The 19,509-nt window shown below is 36.4% G+C and overlaps 1 non-coding gene across 1 annotated transcript; it reads left to right on the top strand.

The window, feature by feature from the left end:
- Window positions 1-18,704: 18,704 nt before the first annotated feature.
- Window positions 18,705-18,811, top strand: LOC141638639 (small nucleolar RNA R71). Its single transcript, XR_012542172.1, has one exon. It is a non-coding gene; the product is annotated as a small nucleolar RNA R71 (small nucleolar RNA).
- The last annotated feature ends 698 nt before the right edge of the window (window positions 18,812-19,509 follow it).

Raw genomic sequence — 19,509 nt, 5'->3', positions numbered from 1 at the left:
TAATAACATTTTACTACCCCACTTCGCCAACGTAACAAGGTTTGTATTACGGTAAAGCTGGCTCAACTCCCTTATGAAATTGGTACTTCATGGGTTCTACTATTTGGTAAGGCTATATCTCAATTATTAATTTAGCGAGAGGTCATGCCAATTTATTATCTATCACGTTTTAAGTGAACTAAAGCGGTGAACTACGATAATTAGAATTGACACGGTCGATGACTCGATTAAATAAAATGCATGTTTAATTATGGCGATTTAGCGATGCATGCAAACATATAAAGAAAATGCAAAGCATAAATATAAAGTCCTAGTATGGCCTTCCTAAAATAGTAAATCTAATAAACTATTTTACAAATTCGGAAACCAACTCCTTTGGTCCCTTGAACTTCATATGACACGCACTTCAAGGCAACACCTTCTTTGATGGACCGCCTTCTCGAATGGCACCGTCTTCAAGGAACTCCGGAATAAATAAATTACAAAATGAATTACAAAATTTCCTATTATACATTTGTAATTAAAATTTAAATCTATTAAATTACAAAATGGTGATACGAGATCACAATAATTACAACCGAATCGGTATTCCCATACATTTCGGGTAATACCAATTAAAAACTAAGGCCATACTAAGTAAAATTACATAATTCAAAAATTATATAAATCAAAATAAGACAATCATAAATAAAATGCAGCATTATAATATGTATGAATATGCTTTATTTTATGCTAAATTGCCTTTTAAGAGCCAATATCGTATATTTTATCGGTTTTTACGGATTTGCGTGATTATAAACTTGTTAAAATCACAATATGTCTCATAAATTCATATTTATGTTCAAGTTAATTACCCTAACCAATTTAGGACTCAAAACATAGTCTTCACTAACATTTTGACAATAATTCAACTTGATTTCTTAATATTGTTCATTATTGGACCAAAAATACAATATTATATTATAAACTTCAAATTAAATTACAAAAATTCCAAATAATTTCAAAATTTGAAATTTAAACTCATGAACATTCTGGAAAAATACCACGACACTCATAATGTTCAAAACTTAGGTTAAAAATTTCGAAAATTTTTCAAGAAAAAAAACATCGTTGCGGTTTACCGGTTTCATCAATTATGACCATTAAAATATTAGCAAATTAATTTTTATCAACTTTTCACTTTTAGATATGAAATGTGGGATAAAATGCAACATATGACATTTTTCTTTAGTCATGAAATATGTTTTAGCATTATATACTAAATTAAGTCACCATTTATTGAATTTTTACTCAAAAATTCATAAATCATGCAAAAAGAGTTCAATCCGTCTAAGATTTTTACACACACTGAGTAAAACTGCATGTGACAACATATTAAATTTCCATGACCCGATTCGAAATATAACTCATATTAACCTAATAAACCCTTTAAATTCGATTTAAGCTTATAAAATCCATATTTCATGCAAAATAACTTAGTTTTTCATGTGATTTAACATGCCATCAGTAGATAATATATTTGAAAACATATCCAAAAACAACACAAAAATTCGAAGTTTAGCTATTTTTCGTCCAAAAATGACATTTTCCTCATAAAAATCGCATTTTAATGCCAATAATATATAAAATGAACAATAAAATCCATAAATCATCCCATATGACCTAAAATCCATTTAGGACCAGAAACTTTTAACATGCAAAATTATTTCATGATTTATCTTCATAAATCCTAAATAACAAGTTTTATATGTTAACTAATTAACTCGGAAAAACAAACCCGATTTTGCATGCAACAACCGTGTTGCTCTGATACCACTTGTTGGGATTCAATAATATCATATGTTTACATATTCATAGTACGAAAGTTTAATTTAATCATAAAATTAAATCGGATCTTATGCATGCAAAACAAATACAAGAGTAAGGAGAAAAACGGTTCCTTACATTTGATATTTCGGATATTTGGGCACAAGTAAGGTCTCCTACCATCACTTGTTCTTGAGCTATGATGAGTATTAGGATGATCCTCCAAAGACTTCAAGTATAGAAGCCACTCCTCTTGATTGCACCCAAGATTATCCCTTATCTCTACTAAATATTATGTGCTAGATATTCGTTTAGTAGTTTACCTTAAAATTGATTACTAATACTCATATATTACATTTAATAATATTAGAAATCCAATTGAATAAATTGGATCATCATTTCTCAAGTTTTAGAGAAGGATGAACAAAAATATATGAGAGAGGAAAGTTATGCATGTGTATGAATAAACATGCATGAGTTGAATAGGTAGAGAACAAAAATCTCTAGTATGTTAAAGGGGTCACAATTTTTAGGAGGTTGGGAGACCAATATATGGTCCTTCCCTTTTTCCTTTTGTTCTTATAAAAACCTTGGGCATATAAGGCTAGGTAAGTAGTGTTATGATGATGTTTGTTTTAGCTTATTAAAATAAATCACCACCATCCACTAGACCCTCTTCATTTCGGTCCATTTACTTAAAATGGACTACCATTTTATTTTGTCAATTTGTCATTTGTCACACAATATGTCACATGTAGTATGATACATGTTATTAATTAATTTAATGCATATTTATCACATAAATATCATTTTATAAATTAATTAAATTACATACAACAAATTGACTAGTGATACTTGATCACATAAATAAAATGGGTCATATAATTATAATTCACAACATCTTGTAATTATAATTAACCATTCATTCTCATCTTTATTGTTTCACAAACAATAAACAATTTTAGTAATAAAGTATTTCAATTACTAAAATAAATATTATTTAATCCCATTACAATAAGATATCAATATTCTCTCTCGCAAATTGAATTGTTCAATTTTAAGGAATTGATTAACTTGTATCGTCATACAATTAATCAACTTAACAGATTAGGGCATCATCCTTTAGGTGTGACCTTAAGGGATCAACTGACCACCACCGTCCCACGACAGTAACGTCAAACTCTATCAAGCCAATCGTTACCGATTAATGTTGATCAGTTGACTATAAAATGAATCATCCCTTACGTATTCTAATATGAGATTTAAACATGTGATCTCATTATGATCAACAATGTGATCGCATTATTGTCGGGGACACTCCAACACGAAGATGGACTACCACTTCATCAGCAAGTCCACTTGGTTACCTTGAGAAGTGGGAAGGAATTAGGAGGATCAATGGAGATAGTGAGTGAACAAGTTGAGAAAGATGAAAATTTCGTCTTGGAAGAAATTGTGGTTGGCAAAGGGGTTGATCGGGAATTCTTGATTGGTCTTGAACCAAATGATGAAGATAAACTTGGCCCTCCCATATGGAACACTTATGAAGATTCCTTGCAAAATGATAAGTGTGGGGAGGGAAGTTATGAAGAGCTTGATGCCTCGATTTGGGATGTCTATGATAATGAGGAAGACTCCCCACTACCACCTCCTTCCGAAATCATTAAAGAAGAAGTGCTTGTCAATGACAAATGTGGGGAAGAAGAAAAAAGTTGGGAAATGGAGGTTGATGAATTTGAAATTGCCATTCTTGGAGAGTTGAGAATCTATGACAAGAACTACGATCTTGGTAGTTTTGACAATAGCTTGGAAGAAATTGAGAGTCTTCTCTTCGGAAATGGTTCAATTCACCTGGAGAGTCAAATTGAATGTGATATGAATGATAGCAATTTGAACCTCAAAGATGAGAAGTTGACTCCTTCCACCTCTTATTCTTCACCACTCTCCTTCTCTTGATGACCATGAAGAGGTTTCCTCATTTTATGAGGTTTATGAGATGCCGATCCCTTCACATCCTAGGTACTTCTTCAAGAAGAAGGGTCCAAGCCATCAAAAGGACCCAAGAAATGGTGCAAAGAAGAGTAAAAGGAAGAATGACAAGAAGTGTTGGAGAAGAGATCGGGTGAGGATTACTATGGCATGGCACTACTTGTGTCTAGTTGAAGGTTTTGCTAGAGCCTTTGACCGTCTCCTTCGTGCCTTGAGTGACATGGATCATGCCACTTGGATTTGCATGCAACAAAATTTTGATGAGAGGTTTGGTGGAGTCCCTCAAGAACCACTAAATTGTATATATTCTCTTCCCTTACTTACTTATACTTTACTTGCATTTTAGTTCCCTCCTTACATTTGTTCCATTGAGGACAATGTCACGTTTTAAGTGTGGGGAGGGTATTCATTATATAAAGCCCATAAAAAGTTGAAAAACTTGAAAATTTTCAAAAACATGTTATTTATTTTATTACACCTTCCTTTTAAAAAATCAAAAAATCCAAAAAATTGAATATATCAAAAGTACAAAAACATGTCTTTAATTTTGAAAAATACAAAAATATGTTCTTTAATTTTCCCTTCTCTCCATAACTTTGTTCCATTGAGGACAATGTAAATTTCAAGTGTGGGGAGGGAAATATCCACTTTGTGCAGTGGTGTCTAAGGCCCAGGGCAGCCCAGGGCGGTCGAACCGGGCCTCCAAATTTTGGGCCCAAATTCGTAGTCCAGCCCTTCACCATAAAAAAAAAGAAAAAAAGAAAAAAACTAAACCAAACACTATTGAGCGTGGAAGATACGGAGTATTAATCAACTCCTAATTTTCTCCCCTTAATTAATCTCCTTCCCAATTCTGATTATCTCCTTCCCAATTTCAACTCTCCCAATTCCCAATAATCAATCAAACGTAATAAACAATCAAACGTTCATAAAAAAAATCTCAGAATTCTGATTATATATATCTTGAATCTTCACAAAATTATGACACAAATTTACAATCAATTCTCATCTCCCAATTTCTCCTTCAATCGAATTAGACACCGGATTAAAGATCTATCTATTACTCCGTACTATTTTCTTACATAAGCATCCATTGTTCATCAATTTTAAGTCGAAAAGCTTACAAAGACGAAGTAAGCTAAAGACAAGGTAGAAATTATTGCCTAATTTTAGTTTGTAATTCATAATTATTTTGTTTAATTATTTTATTTCTTTATATGGGTCAGATTCAGACCGTCTGAAAAATTTATTGATGGCGACGCCGCGACGGAGTCCGGATATCTGACCGAAATCTGCCTCCCCATTAACTTTTGGTTAATTCTTTGTATTTTATTGAACGTTTTCGCCTTTTGGAATCAAATTTTCAAGTTTTGTTGATGGAAATCGATTGAAACGGAGGATTGATATATGGTTGAAGAGTTTTGAATGAATAAATGTTGTAATCCAAGTTTTCTTATGTACTTTTATGTGTTGAGCATATGAAAAATAAACAGTTTATTCACTTTTTAGGGCCTCATTTTATTTTCTCGCACCGGGCCAACGATTCTTTTGAGACGCCCCTGACTTTGTGCATATTGTTTATATTTGTATATATTTGCTTGTTAATTTGAGAAAATTACAAAAATGCCTAAAAATTGAAAAATTCAAAAATTTCAAAAATATTGCACTGTTTATATTATATATATTGCATTTGTCCTAACCTTTTTGATTGACAACACATGCGAGCATCAGAGAAGACGTTTGGTAAAATTCTTCCAATTCTTTCTCCTTTATCCCTTCTTTTCTTGTTGTATATATTAGCATGGAGGAGGACGGGATTTTTGATGTGGGTGTTCCTTTTGGGAACCGTTTTGGATATACTTGTGTTGTTAGGACTAGAACTTGTATGCATTTAGATTAGACATGTATATATATGTGTTCACTCTTGCATTCACATAGCTTGTTCATATGTTTAGTTGCATTTCATACACGTTGCATCTTGTTTGTAAATAGTTGCATAGAGAGTCTAAATGTGGAGGGCATATGTTGCCAATGATGATAATTTGTTTTACCCGTGTCATTTCCCTTTTGATAGCTCGTACCTCTTGATGACACATATTAGGGTTTTTGCTTGCAAAAACCCGGAAGTCTAGCTTAACAATCGAGTTGCGACCACCTTGTGAGATCGTATTGGACCCGAGACTCGACTTAGGACTAACATAGATACTCAAATGTGAGGATAGAGCCTCCATATGGCCGGTCCATCAAACCGGTCCCGTTAGGTATTTGTGAGTAGTTCTCCTTGCGTGGTGTGTCATGTCAAAACGCATAAGTATGGAGCTCATTCCTTGATTCCGTAGAAATGTTGATGTGCATATTGAGATGATTTTTATTCAATAAAGTAACCTCACTATAGCCAAATAAGCTTATTTTTCACCCATTTGATCATCTTTCCCTTTTGTTTACCCAATTTGTGCCTAAGCCTTGCCATTTCATTTGCCAATAAAATAACTACATTCCATAAACATCTCACCTTTGTTGAGTAGTTCGTCTTTGTAGTTGTTTTGAGGAGTATAATTGGGTAGGAAATTTGATTTCATTTGAAGTGAATGGTCATAGATATCACAAAAGTGAAATGAAGCTTGATGGTTGGCCAATTTTTGCATCATTACGAGGGGTTACGAGTGAATGAAAAAGAAAGAAAAAAAAGTGAAGAAGAAAATCAAATAGAAAAGAAAAAAATGAAGTGGAAAACAAAAAGAAAAGAATGTCGTGTTTGTATCTAATAAAGGGTTGGTAATTTGCAAATTGAGTTTGTTTTGTAAAGAATTGAATAATTTTTGATGGATGGCAATCTTTGCCAAATTTTGTGGAAGAATTATTTTGCATTGGTACGGTTTAGTGAATTGGTTAGATGTGGCGACTACTTGATCCTTAGCCCCACATGTCCTAAAATGGTGCTTGCACCAATCCCTTTTCACCTAACCCGAGCCCCATTACAACCCGGTTGTCTCTCTTGTATGTGCATCAATTTGACATTTCTTTTACGGATATTGGATGGAGTACCATATTAGAATGCGGGCGTGCTTCGCAAGCCGAGTTAGGGGAGTGATTTTGGTTACTTTTTGTCACAAAAATCACCCGGTTCTTCAATGAGTGTCTAGTGAAACCCGTGAGAGTCGGTCTTATGTCTCCTTTTGTCAAAGGTTTGATATGGAGTCGAATCTTGCGTGTGTCGTGTCATTCTTGGGAGTATAGCGAAGTACTTCCCCTTTCCCGCCTAGAATTTGTTTCTTAGGCACCCCGTGTTGTCAATGTAGGCTACTTGAGCTAGAATTAGGGAGTCGGCACCTTGGCAAGACCCGGAGGCGACATCCTCCACTATAGATTCTCTTTGTTCGGCTTTGAAAACTCCGCTTGATTGAGGCAAGTGTGTGCATTTTGATCGGTTCATTTCTATGCATAATTTGGTAGTTAAATGCCTATTTGGACCAAAATTTTATAGCAACCTTGCAATAGGGCACTTCACCTCATAAGTGTCAAATTGTGAGTTGAAAGGGTTACGAGTGTAGCTAAACCCGATTCGGATTTTTATAATAAAGCACTTGCTATTTGCTCATTTTATATTAAGGGTCGTAATTTAGTTAATGAGCTTACTCGAGGACGAGTAAGGTTTAAGTGTGGGGAGATTTGATAAGTATAATTTTAGTATCATTTTACCCCAGATTTAATCATTTATTTGACTCGATTTTTGTGCCCTTCAATCGACTTAATAGCTCATTTTACTATTTTAATTAGTGATTATTAGTTCAATCATGTTTATTGCGAATAATGGTTATTTGTCAAGTATTTGATACCGCTTTATTTTGTTTTAATTTTGTAGGAGTCGATTCAAGAATAAAGAGAGAGCACGTAACCCGAGACTAAGAAGACGGGTCAAAGATGGTCCAAGACAAAGTCAAGTGGATGAAAAGGGGAGGAATTATACAAAGAAAGTTGACTTATCAAGCTATCTAGCCAAAGCAAATCCCATGTCTTCTTCATAGCCTTCCCCGCAAATCCCTTTTTGATCATGTCAAACCAAACCAAGCATTTCACTCCATAACCTTCCATCGCATCATACCTGACATTAATCACCATGCACGAGCAGCCTATCAGTCGAGTCACCATGGCTCGAATTGAAACCCGACATCAACTACACCATTCCACCATTAACCACCTGCACCACCATTAATCAACAATAGCAGCAGCTGACCCACCACGGCTGTCACCTTGTCGACACCTGCATTTCACCATCAATCCACGACAACCCCACATTTACCAATCAACTCCCTCACCACCACCAATTGCTCGCCTTGCTCGTGTTCCCGTCATCACAACAACAACAACTAGCAACAACAACAACTATTAGCACGACCATCAAGTCGGCATCGAAACCCGACATCAAAACAGTAGCCACGACCACCTGCTTAATCCATATCGACAACCACAAAACCACCGTCCTGCTCATCTCGCCTGAACTACTGCTCCATCATCCACCATCACCGGCAGCAGCAACAACACCGTGGGACCACCATCGACTAAATTCGACCATGGCAACAAAGAACATCGCACATCAAAGACATAACACTCCTAGCCGGGTCACCGGCCGCTTCCCACCGGCCTCCCCCCACCTACCGACAACACAATCAATTCATCTCGTTCTCTTGCGTTCCCAAATGGGCACCCGCTCGCGCGCCTACTCGGCTCCCATAACTCTCCTTCTCAAAATCGCACTCCCAGACGGGCACCGTCACGCCCCATCCCTACTGGGAATACATCAAATTTCCCCCTTGTTTCAGAGAACTCCCAGGTTTATCACGGCGGTGGACAGGTGAGAGCCCTTTTGACGTGATTCTTGGTTTCCCTTTTTCTTCCCTTTTGTCGTGTCTTCTCCCCTTCCCTATTTTGTTTGTGTCGATTGTTAGAAGATTATTATTATTATTATTATTATTATTATTATTATTATTATTATTATTATTATTATTATTATTATTATTATTATTATTATTATTATTATTATTATTATTATTATTATTATTATTATTATTATTATTATTATTATTATTATTATTATTATTATTATTATTATTATTATTATTATTATTATTTTTTTTTTTTTTTTTTTTTATAAATGCACGCAGCTTTCATTATTATTATTATTATTATTATTATTATTATTATTATTATTATTATTATTATTGTTATTGTTCTTCTTATTGTTGTTATTGTTCTTCTTATTGTTATTGTTATTGTTATTGTTATTGTTATTGTTATTGTTATTGTTTTTGTTATTGTTCTTCTTCTTCTTCTTCTTCTTCTTCTTCTTCTTCTTCTTCTTCTTCTTATTATTATTATTATTATTATTATTATTATTATTATTATTATTATTATTATTATTATTATTATTATTATTATTATTATTATTATTATTATTATTATTATTATTATTATTATTATTATTATTATTATTATTATTATTATTATTAATATTATTATTATTATTATTAATATTAATATTATTGATATTATTATTAATATTATTAATATTAATATTATTATTATTAATATTATTATTATTATTATTATTATTATTATTATTATTATTATTATTATTATTATTATTATTATTATTATTATTATTATTATTATTATTATTATTATTATTATTATTATTATTATTATTATTATTATTATTATTACTATTACTATTACTATTACTATTATTATTATTATTATTATTATTATTATTATTATTATTATTATTATTATTATTATTATTATTATTATTATTATTATTAGTTGTATTAGTAGTATTATAATTAGACTAGTATAAAGACACCTCTCATTAGTTCAAGATTATTATACCTTAATTTACCTTAGATTATTCATTCATTAGATTAGAAAATTTGTCTCGCTTAGTCTCTCATTATTGTAACAAGAACCCTAATATTTCTCCCTTTAATTTCCTTTAATCAAAAGTTGTAATCTTTCTTCATCATTAATTTAATTCCTCTTTAGTTTATTCAAGTTCCAAAATTCTCATTAGTTTACATTTAGATTAGTGGGTTGCAATTTGAAGGAAGAAGAGATTCATCCTCCTTATTTCAATCAAAGTTTGCTCCTTTAATTAAGATTGGTATAATCCTTCTCTTAATTTCACTTTATTTCATTTGTTTACATGCTTATTGTTTGCTTAACTACTTGTCTTTATATTATACTTATTCTTCCTATTTACATGATAAAGTTCTCATCTTTTATACTCATTTCTATTAGTATGTTTGAGTAGTGTATTGCTTGGGTGGAAGGGTAATCTTGTGTGGTTAATAGGGGTAGATCATTGGCTTGAACAAACAAGTAATTCATGGGTAATTTCTCCTTTAATTGTCATGCATACAAAGTGTTTGTGGGAATGTCTCATTGAGAATTCGAGTCAATTTCACTATCTTATAACATGTTGGGTGAGAGCTTGACTTGTAACTAGATATCACATAATGATTAGTGGGTCCTGGGTGATTAGAGCGAGAGTTCGATTACTCTTAACCTTGGGCTAGTCTCACATCGAGGGGTGGGGATTTACCTTTGAACTTACCTTAATAACTTGTTATTTATGCCATTACTTGAACCCTTTCTCTACATGAGTGAACCCGACCACCCTTGCTTCCTTAATTAGCATCTTAATCAATTTGTCATTGCTTGCTTTAGTTGTAGTCTTATTAGCTAATTTATCAATCATTCAACATTTGCTAGAACTAAACTAGGAAGTGGACAATTAATTTAAGAGCCAAACACCGTCTCTGTGGATCGACCTCCTTACCCTACTACATTCATTAGTTAGATATTGAGTTTATAAATATTGTTTGCATACCGAGGAGCACGACAAACTCGGTATCACTCATGAGAGACCGTCTTCCTCTAAATTAGTGGGAGACATAACATGGAAAATAAGAAATAAGTAACTCCCTCCCCTCATCTTGTGAGATGTCTCTCAATAATGCTATTGGGAGACCGATCTCTCTAAAGTTTTTGTGTAAATGGAATAACAGTTGTAATTTTCTTAAAAGTGGAAGCTAATTTTTTTTTGTAAAAGAATAAAAAATAAAATAAAAAAGAGGGAGTTGAAGAAGTTGAGGATAAGAGGGGAGTGGGGGAGTATGGAGTATCCTACACATGAGTGTAGGATATAAGAATTGATGCACTTAACGCCTAAACTCGTCGGCTTAGAAACTAATGGGCACGCTTAGGAATAACTAATGGAGTTTAAGGGTACAACTCGTAATTTCAGAAACGCGAGGGTACCACTTAGAAACGCCAATAGTTCAGGGGTATCCCATAAAAAAACTGTATTTTTTTTATATAAATAAATCAAGGGAAATCTTCACTTTTACCCCACTTGTATGTGTTAATCTCACTTGTACCCATACTTTTTAAAAAAGCCCACCCATACCCTTCAGCTTCATAGTTATTCTCACTTATACCCCTTAAGTAGAGTAAATGATCTTATACGGTTATACTCTTATGTATATAGTAAATGATGAATGTTGCGGATGAAGTGGGGAAGAAGGGTAAAAGATTAATGTTAAAGATCAAGTGGAGTCATATAAAATGAATTTGGGAGGGAAAACGATGTTTGTTGGGGAGAAATAAATATTTCAATTATAGTACTCGTCTTCATATTGTTTATGTAACCCTTATACATTTACTTAATGGTACTTAACACTTCTTCCCCACTTCATAATAACAAGCGAGAATTCACTTAACGTCTTAATTGTTGGTGCTTAATATTATGGTCACAATTCCTATCTAACTTGGATGTTGGAGTGTGAGTTTTCCTTAAAAGCAGAGGTGCAACTTGCAAGTGAGATTAGCATGTACTTGCGGGATATAAGTGAGAATAACTAGTAAATTGCAGGGTATAAGTGGATTTTCTTGAAATTAGGGGTACAAGTGGGAATTTCAAATGTATAATAGTGAGTGAATTGAAAGTCAACTGAACTGATATTGACTCAGCCCGAATTATACATGATTCGAAATAACATAAATCAATTAAAGTGGCTAACCGAAATAAATCCGATCGAAATCGAACTGAAACTAAAAATAAAATAAATCTGATTCAAGTTAAACCGACCTAACCTAATTCAAAACCGAACTGAATAATTTGTTTGCTAGGTCTAATTAGAGACCTAGATAGGCAAGGCCGAAATGAGTTTAACAAACTATAGCACGAGAAAAAAAGCGACTCCAAGAATATCTTCATTGAATATGGACCCCAGGTTCTGGCAGAGGAGCATCAATAATGACAAGACTTCTTGAAGCAGTGACGCCTTATTTGGTGAGTCAATCACTCACCCGGTTAAAGCATGATCTAGCTTGACAATTCAACTTCAGGCATTCACGTACTCTGTGCATTTCACAACCAAAGACTGAGGATTTTACTGACAAGCTAGTCCATAGCTAGTTCGTCAAAACCAATTTTACACAAGCCTCATTGTCCATTTCCACTATCAAATTATTGATACGAAGATGCTTAGCTCGCTTCAATTTCGCTAGCAAGGCCATTACTTAGTCCCGCCTTCATGGATGTGCAAATACCACAAGAGAAGTAGAAAACTGATATGAAATTACCTGTTTCGTCTCGAAATGTCCCTTCACCGCTAGCTCACGAGAACTACTTTTAGAAGCACCATCGGTACTATAGTTGTATTATATCGTAGTTATTGCATTTTAACACAAATATCATTTCGAGTTATTGTATATTGTTATGTTATTATATAATATGTTTAAAGTCAGCTATAATAATATTATCGAATGTCTGTATCCATTGGCATGAAAGAGTCATAGTAGACATAGAGTACCCAGAATAACGATTCTTTATCTTTAGTCTTCGTATCATTTATACTCTGTACTTAATTTGACATGACATAAAGTTCATTCAAAAGGTCTCCAAATTTTCCATCATAATTTTGTGTCGACTCCTATTTGTAAACTCGCTCCAACCATTTTGTCCGTCGGTTTTACAAGTTTACAGATCAGAATTAAACTCATGACACGCCTTTCCGGGTACTTCGTGGGCAAATGCCACCGTGTCGCAGGTAACGTGGTCCACAATGGTTATCGGAGTGGGTGAAGGGGCATAGGTGTAATACTCCGTATTTTGATAATAATTTATGAAAGTGATTTATGTAATTTAATAATTGATTAAATGATATTTCTAATAATAAATACAAGTAAGACGTTAATTAAATAATAAATTAAGTGTACAAGTCGGGAATTGAGTTTAGCTAATATAATATGGGCCGTGTGCTATTGTTTATTGGACCGAAACTTATTAAGTTGGTATGAGTGTAATCGGGATTTGATTCGGGAATTAATACGGAAATAATAATATATAAAAGTAATAATAATAATAAGTTATGACAATAATAAATTAGTAAAGATAGTATGAGGAAATCCTATTTATGGTAAGTGTAATACCCTGTACTTTTAAAATTAATAATTATTTTTAGCAAACGTTTTAATAGAAAAAATGGTTTTATTACATTGCCAACCGATTAAATTTAAACTTTCACATTACAATATACTACGCAGCGGAAATTAAATAAATAAAGTTGTATAAGTCAACTAAGTGATCTAGACAACAACTATGGTTGTAATACTCCGTATTTATGAGTCTTTGGGTACGCTATCGAGTAGGCCTTACTCTGTCGAGTAAGGGTGAGTTGCGTTTTAAAATAGTTTCTGACCTGTTGGGTACTCGATCGAGTAACTAGGATACTCGATCGAGTAAGGGGGTACTCGATCGAGTACCTTAGGTACTCGATCGAGTAGCCGGTTTACGGGGAGTTATTTCTCAGGTTTTGTTAATTATGCGATTAGGTATATAATCTTTTCCGTCATTGTTCTTAAACACTTTTCAAAACCTAATTTACTGTCAAGAGAGAAAGCAAAGTACGTTCATCATCTTAATCACATTGTTAGCAAATCCCGGAGTTTGGAAGGTCGGTTTTCATCGTTTGTTATACCGTTGAGATCCTTGCGTCAAGGGTAAGATCTATGTACCCTTTTTGTTGTCTTTCCTTTAAGTTGGTTAAACCCTAATCTAGGGATTTGGGGGTTTTTGAGTAGTTTGTGATTTGGTAGCATTTGTATGTTGTATGATAGGAGGAGGTTTCGTAGAAGAAGCTTTTGATACAGCTGTAGAGACCGTCTGATAGTTGTGCTTTCCAGGTAGGATTTCCTACTCAGTATTAGTCCCATAATGGGATGATTGTTGATGTGTTGTGGTTGATTGAATAATATAGTAATTTTATTGTGACGGTTTGTTGATTGTGATTGTTTGTCTCTGGTTCTCGAGGCGTGTCCTCGGCTGAGTGGGGTCACTTGCGGGAGTGGCTTCACGCCCTAGTTTCGCCCTTCGTGGAACCCGCCACGGAAGGGGATGTGCACATTAATGGACAGGGTTATCGCTCATTAAGAGGAGCGGGGATTTGGTGGGTACGGCCGCAGCCCCCCATCGGCGGGGCTGGTCCAAAGGGACGATCGATGATTGAGATTGTTGGGATTGGCGTGATTGTGTGTGTGTGACGTTAAGTCATGTCTTTTATCTTATTGTTGATATATTGAGTTGTGTGATTAGTACTGACCCCGTTTAAATGTTTTAAAAACTCTGTGGTGATCCATTCGGGGTGGTGAGCGATTATTGAGCGGTATGATATGACGCGTATGAGATAGCCGGGATGAGTCATCACGTGGCGCTTAGGAGTCTTCATTGTGTGTCGACGATGTTTTATAGCTTTGATAGTTTTAGCAGTAGATCGTCTGAGAATCTTGTATTTCTTTTTATCAGTTTGGAATTGCTATGTAATCACTTTAAACTTTATTTACTTTTAAAGTTGTTTCGTTATTGTCTTAAGAATATCATGCCTCGGGTAACCGAGATGGTGGCATCCTTATACCTGAGTGGTTCTGGTAAGGCACTTGAAGTATGGGGGTGTTACAATGGTCCAAGTCGAGCTCACGTCCTAATGCTCCCAAGTCAGCTAATCTTTAGTACCTGTCAAATCAATCTGCTCCCCATAAAACGGTTCATCACAGGTGTTCACGAATACACGGTCAACCACGAGGTTGAGTAGGGACTAACTAAACAACGTCATAAAAAATACTGATGGAACATAAATAGAATATAAATAAAGACAACAGTGTTAGTACAATAATAATAAATCCAACTCAGTCAAGATAATCCATGTTATGATAACACCCATAACCTTCAACCATCCATGGTATACTCCAATTCACCTCCTCCTCCCAAACTCTGTCTTAACGCTTCCTCAGCTCCGAATGTGCACATCTCCTTAGTAGTGAGCCTAATAGAGAAGAGACTCTGAGGGGCGGCCAGTGATCAACTGACGCCACAAGGACTAACGGTTGCTCAGACCGGTCCCTTCAAATAATAACCAAGGACTAGCGGTATATCGGTCCCTTCAACAAATAACTCACAAGGACTAGCGGTATATCGGTCCCTTCAATCCACTAACAAACAAGGACTAGCAGTTTGGTCCCTTCAAATAAAATCACCATCACCGACTCAACAACATCCAAATTCCCATCATACTCATAACATCTCCAACACCATAATCTCAACTTCATATAATCGCAATCACAATACTCCAAGAATCATATATTCACAAACAATTATAATTGTACAATTAAATAGATGAGTAGGATAATCCCTACCTTTTCGCAAATCTTCACACAACACAAGCCAAGTTAATAGTGATCCTCTACGATGTCGGATCCTACAATTATAACATATATTAATTAATAACTAAACTAACTAATACGTTATCTAATTCAATTTGTGTTAATTAAATTACTTACTAAATAACCTCGATCGTTTAAGTACACTAATTGCTCGCTTTAAGTACCTAGTAGTCCAAATTGCTTTTATAATTAAAAATCATAATTCAATTACTAAGTCTACATCATCATCACATGATGATGAATTCAATCCCTAATACTCTTCTTGCTAATACGTACACCACTATTCTTCTACGTACTATCCTGATAATATATTGCTACGCAGATCCAACAGTTCCTGGCCACACGACACTCCGACTACAATACACCACCACGCCCCACGTCCTCCACACTGCACTACTGCCACGACACCACCACCCACTACACAACACAACCAAACACGACCCGCCTTCCACCCGACTACCCACGGTCAGATTTGTCATCGCCCCAAGGACACAATCCCACGACTAAAACAGAAAAACCATTCGCCGTCACCGCAACAACAACCAATTGACCTGAAACCACTATAATCACGTGACCTGACCGAACAATAACCCAACTCATTGCAATAGTTTCATACCTTAGTTTTGTCTATAAAAGATGTACGCTCTCAACGAAGACTCGCCGAAACCGTAACAAACAGGGTACCTCTAATGCCTCTCGGTTTAATTGATTCCCACTCGTTTTCTTCGATTTTAACTAAATAAATTGAGTTAATACGGCCTATAAACCTGCAAGTGCACAATATATACGCGCCCAAAATTCGCGCAAACCCAATAAAAATAGTCTATAGTCTTAAAAATCCTAAAACAAACCAAATAAAGCGAAGTCTCGCGCAAACCAAAAACAATAAAAAGTCTTAAATGCGATAAATTGTCTTAAAAACTCAAGCAATAAAATGTTTATCCGCGAAAAATGCGGGAAATCTCCGACCATGGCTTATGGCTACACGAAGTACCCTCCATGGCGGTTATCTTCTCAGCACTCCAATCCACAACATCGTCCGACGGATCTATATCTGACGCATCCTCCCACTTGTCATCTGACTCCTCAAGCTCCAAGTCAGAAACTATAACTTTGGCCGGCTCATCCTCTTCAGGCTCCTCGTCAGTGCCATAACTCAAGCATCCAAGACCGCCGCGCTGAACAATAGGCTCAACTGGAGTAGCGGGCAACTCATCCTTCCCCAAACCAGCTCCTGCAATAGATGAAACAGACAAATCGTCCTCCAATTTGCTCCCAATCTGGGGCGGAGGTGTCACAACAGCAGGAATAATGGGTACAGGCAATAAAGTAGGAACATCAGAAATGACCACATAAGACGGTTTAGCAGAAATAGCATTGCATGAAACAGCCCACATGGGATCCTTCTTCCTAGCGGTTTGAGCAAAAACAATGGACTGTTTGCCCACCCTAAAGGTCAAGGTTCGCTCCCCAACATCAATTATTGCACCAGCAGTGTGCAAAAATGGTCTCCCTAGAATGATAGGTATATGATCGTCCTCGGGCATGTCTAGGACAATAAAGTCAACAGGGAAAAAGAATTTCCCTATTTGGACAGGAATGTCCTCTAAGACTCCTATTGGCTGGACCGCAGAGCGATCAGCCATCTGAACAGTCATGTTGATCACGACAAATTTGGTCAAGCCTAATTTCTTCGCTAGACTTAAGGGCATGACACTAATGCTAGCCCCCAAATCACATAAGGCTTTCTCTATGGGAAATGTGCCAATAGAACATGGGACAGAGAAACTACCCGGATCAGCTAATTTCCGGGGGGCAGTCTGAGTAAGATAAGAGCTAGACTCCTTAGTAAATACTACAGACTGGACTGGCTCAAGTGACCGCTTTTTAGTTAAAAGCTGCTTAATGAATTTCATGTAAGCGGGCACTTGATTGACCAACTCAAGGAAAGGTACCTGAACATTTAAACTACGAATCATATCTTTGAATTTATCGAAAGATACATGTTCTTTGGTCGGAATTAGCCTCTCCGGATATGGGACGCGAATAGTACCATTCGTAGTTAGAGCTCTTCTCAAAATTCCCGGAGTTGAATCGCCTTGGAATAAGAATTCCCTCAAGTTATCAGGCATAGATGGGCGATAAGGCTCAGCGTCAGCAGCATTGGCGGTCGGTCGACCACCCTCCTCGGTCGGTCGACCGAGGCAATTTTACCCAATTGTCGAAGCATCGGGAAGTCCTCCGAACAAGATCGGTGGTCGACCGACCGGGTGATGCGGTCGGTCGATCGCTTCCACGCTATACGTCTTCTCATTTCTCCGCCTTTTCGTGACCTTTTTCTTTCCTTTAGCATTTTCAATCGTAGGACCCTCAAGTGTAGACCCACTCGGTAGTAATAGCATTAAGGGTCTCCTTCTTTTGGTCCGGCTGCGACGGTAATTGCCCGGAGCTCGAGTTGCACTCTTGCTAGCTAGTTGAGCAATTTGAGTCTCCAACATTTTCATTCTGGCCTCTTTGGCTTGAGACTCCTTCAGCAACAAATTTTTCAACTCCGTAAAATTAGAGCCATGGGACTACTGCTGCTGCGGGACATACGAAGGCTTTTGGTACGGTTCTTTGCTTTGCTTATGCGGGGCACGTAGTTCCGGCTGCGGAGGTGGAGTCGGATTTTGGACATTCTGGCTAGACCACCTCAGATTCGGATGAACATTCGGCTCAAAATACGTGTTCGTCTGCCTATAATGTTGAAAAGCAACACAAGACTCATAGGGATTAGGACAAAAATCTGCAACATGTCCTTTTCCTCCACATCTCTTGCAGACGAAAGGACCGTCTGACACAACATTCACTTGATAAATCCCTCCTTTTGAAGCTCCTCCCAACTCGTACTTATCAAATCTCGCCGTAAGAGCCTCTAATGCGCTACGAGAAGGGATTCAACAATGACTCTCCTTTGATTTCCCCTGGAATTTCCATGCTCAGCTTTATGGGTGGCCATGTCTTCAATTATCTTCCACCCCTTAGTCTCTCCAACATTCTCCTGGAATCTGCCGTTAGCTGCAACATCCAGGAAAGCCCTCTGATCGTCATAAAGCCCATTATAAAACTGATTGCATAGGCTCCATTGCTCGAACCCATGGTGCGGAATAGTTCGCACCAACTTCTTGAAACGGACCCATGCCTCATGAAAGTTCTCATCAGGACCCTGTTTAAAACTCGTGATCTGAGCTCTAATGGCATTGGTCTTCGAGGCAGAGAAATATTTCTTGTAGAATGCTAGGGCCAGCGAATTCCAATCAGTGATCCCATTAGCAGCTCGGTCCAGGTCTCGGTACCACTCCCTAGCAGCATCGCGGAGTGAGAATATAAACATCGTCTCCTTTACCTGGTCCTGGGTCACACCTGCTAGTGGGGGTATGGAGCAGCAGTAGTCAATGAATGTCTCCATATGTTTTGCCGCATCTTCATTTGCAGCTCTCCCAAATTGGTTTCTCTCAACGAAATTAATATAAGACGGTTTCGGCTCAAATTTTCTATCCGTCCCTGGTAATGCGAATCCCTTATAGAGATTCGCAGCTGTTGGCTTGGAGTGACTAGCTATACTTGCTTCTTCAGCCATGTCTGGAGATGTGACGGTCTCAGCTGAGGAAGTAGAAATAGGTGACGAAGGTAGATCCTCCTCAAACAGCTCGTTCTCGTAGTAACTGGACAGAGTACTCAGCTCTTCCCCTGTCGGCAATACCCTAGATGATCGTCTCAACTCACGCAAAGTCCTTTCGATCTCAGGATCTAATGGTCTCAATTCACCATCCTGTGACCTGCGCATAAGAAGAAACTACAAGTAGAATATGAGAATAGTTCAAGGAACAGATGTCCCTTAAACTAAGAGAAAGACTAAAAATAAATAAAACAACTAAAACTAGGCTGCCTCCCCGG

The sequence above is a fragment of the Silene latifolia genome, unplaced genomic scaffold (genome assembly GCF_048544455.1).
Source record: "Silene latifolia isolate original U9 population unplaced genomic scaffold, ASM4854445v1 scaffold_200, whole genome shotgun sequence".
Classification (NCBI taxonomy): Eukaryota; Viridiplantae; Streptophyta; class Magnoliopsida; order Caryophyllales; family Caryophyllaceae; genus Silene; species Silene latifolia.
Note: the sequence above shows the minus strand (reverse complement) of the source record. Positions and strands in the feature narration are given on the sequence as shown.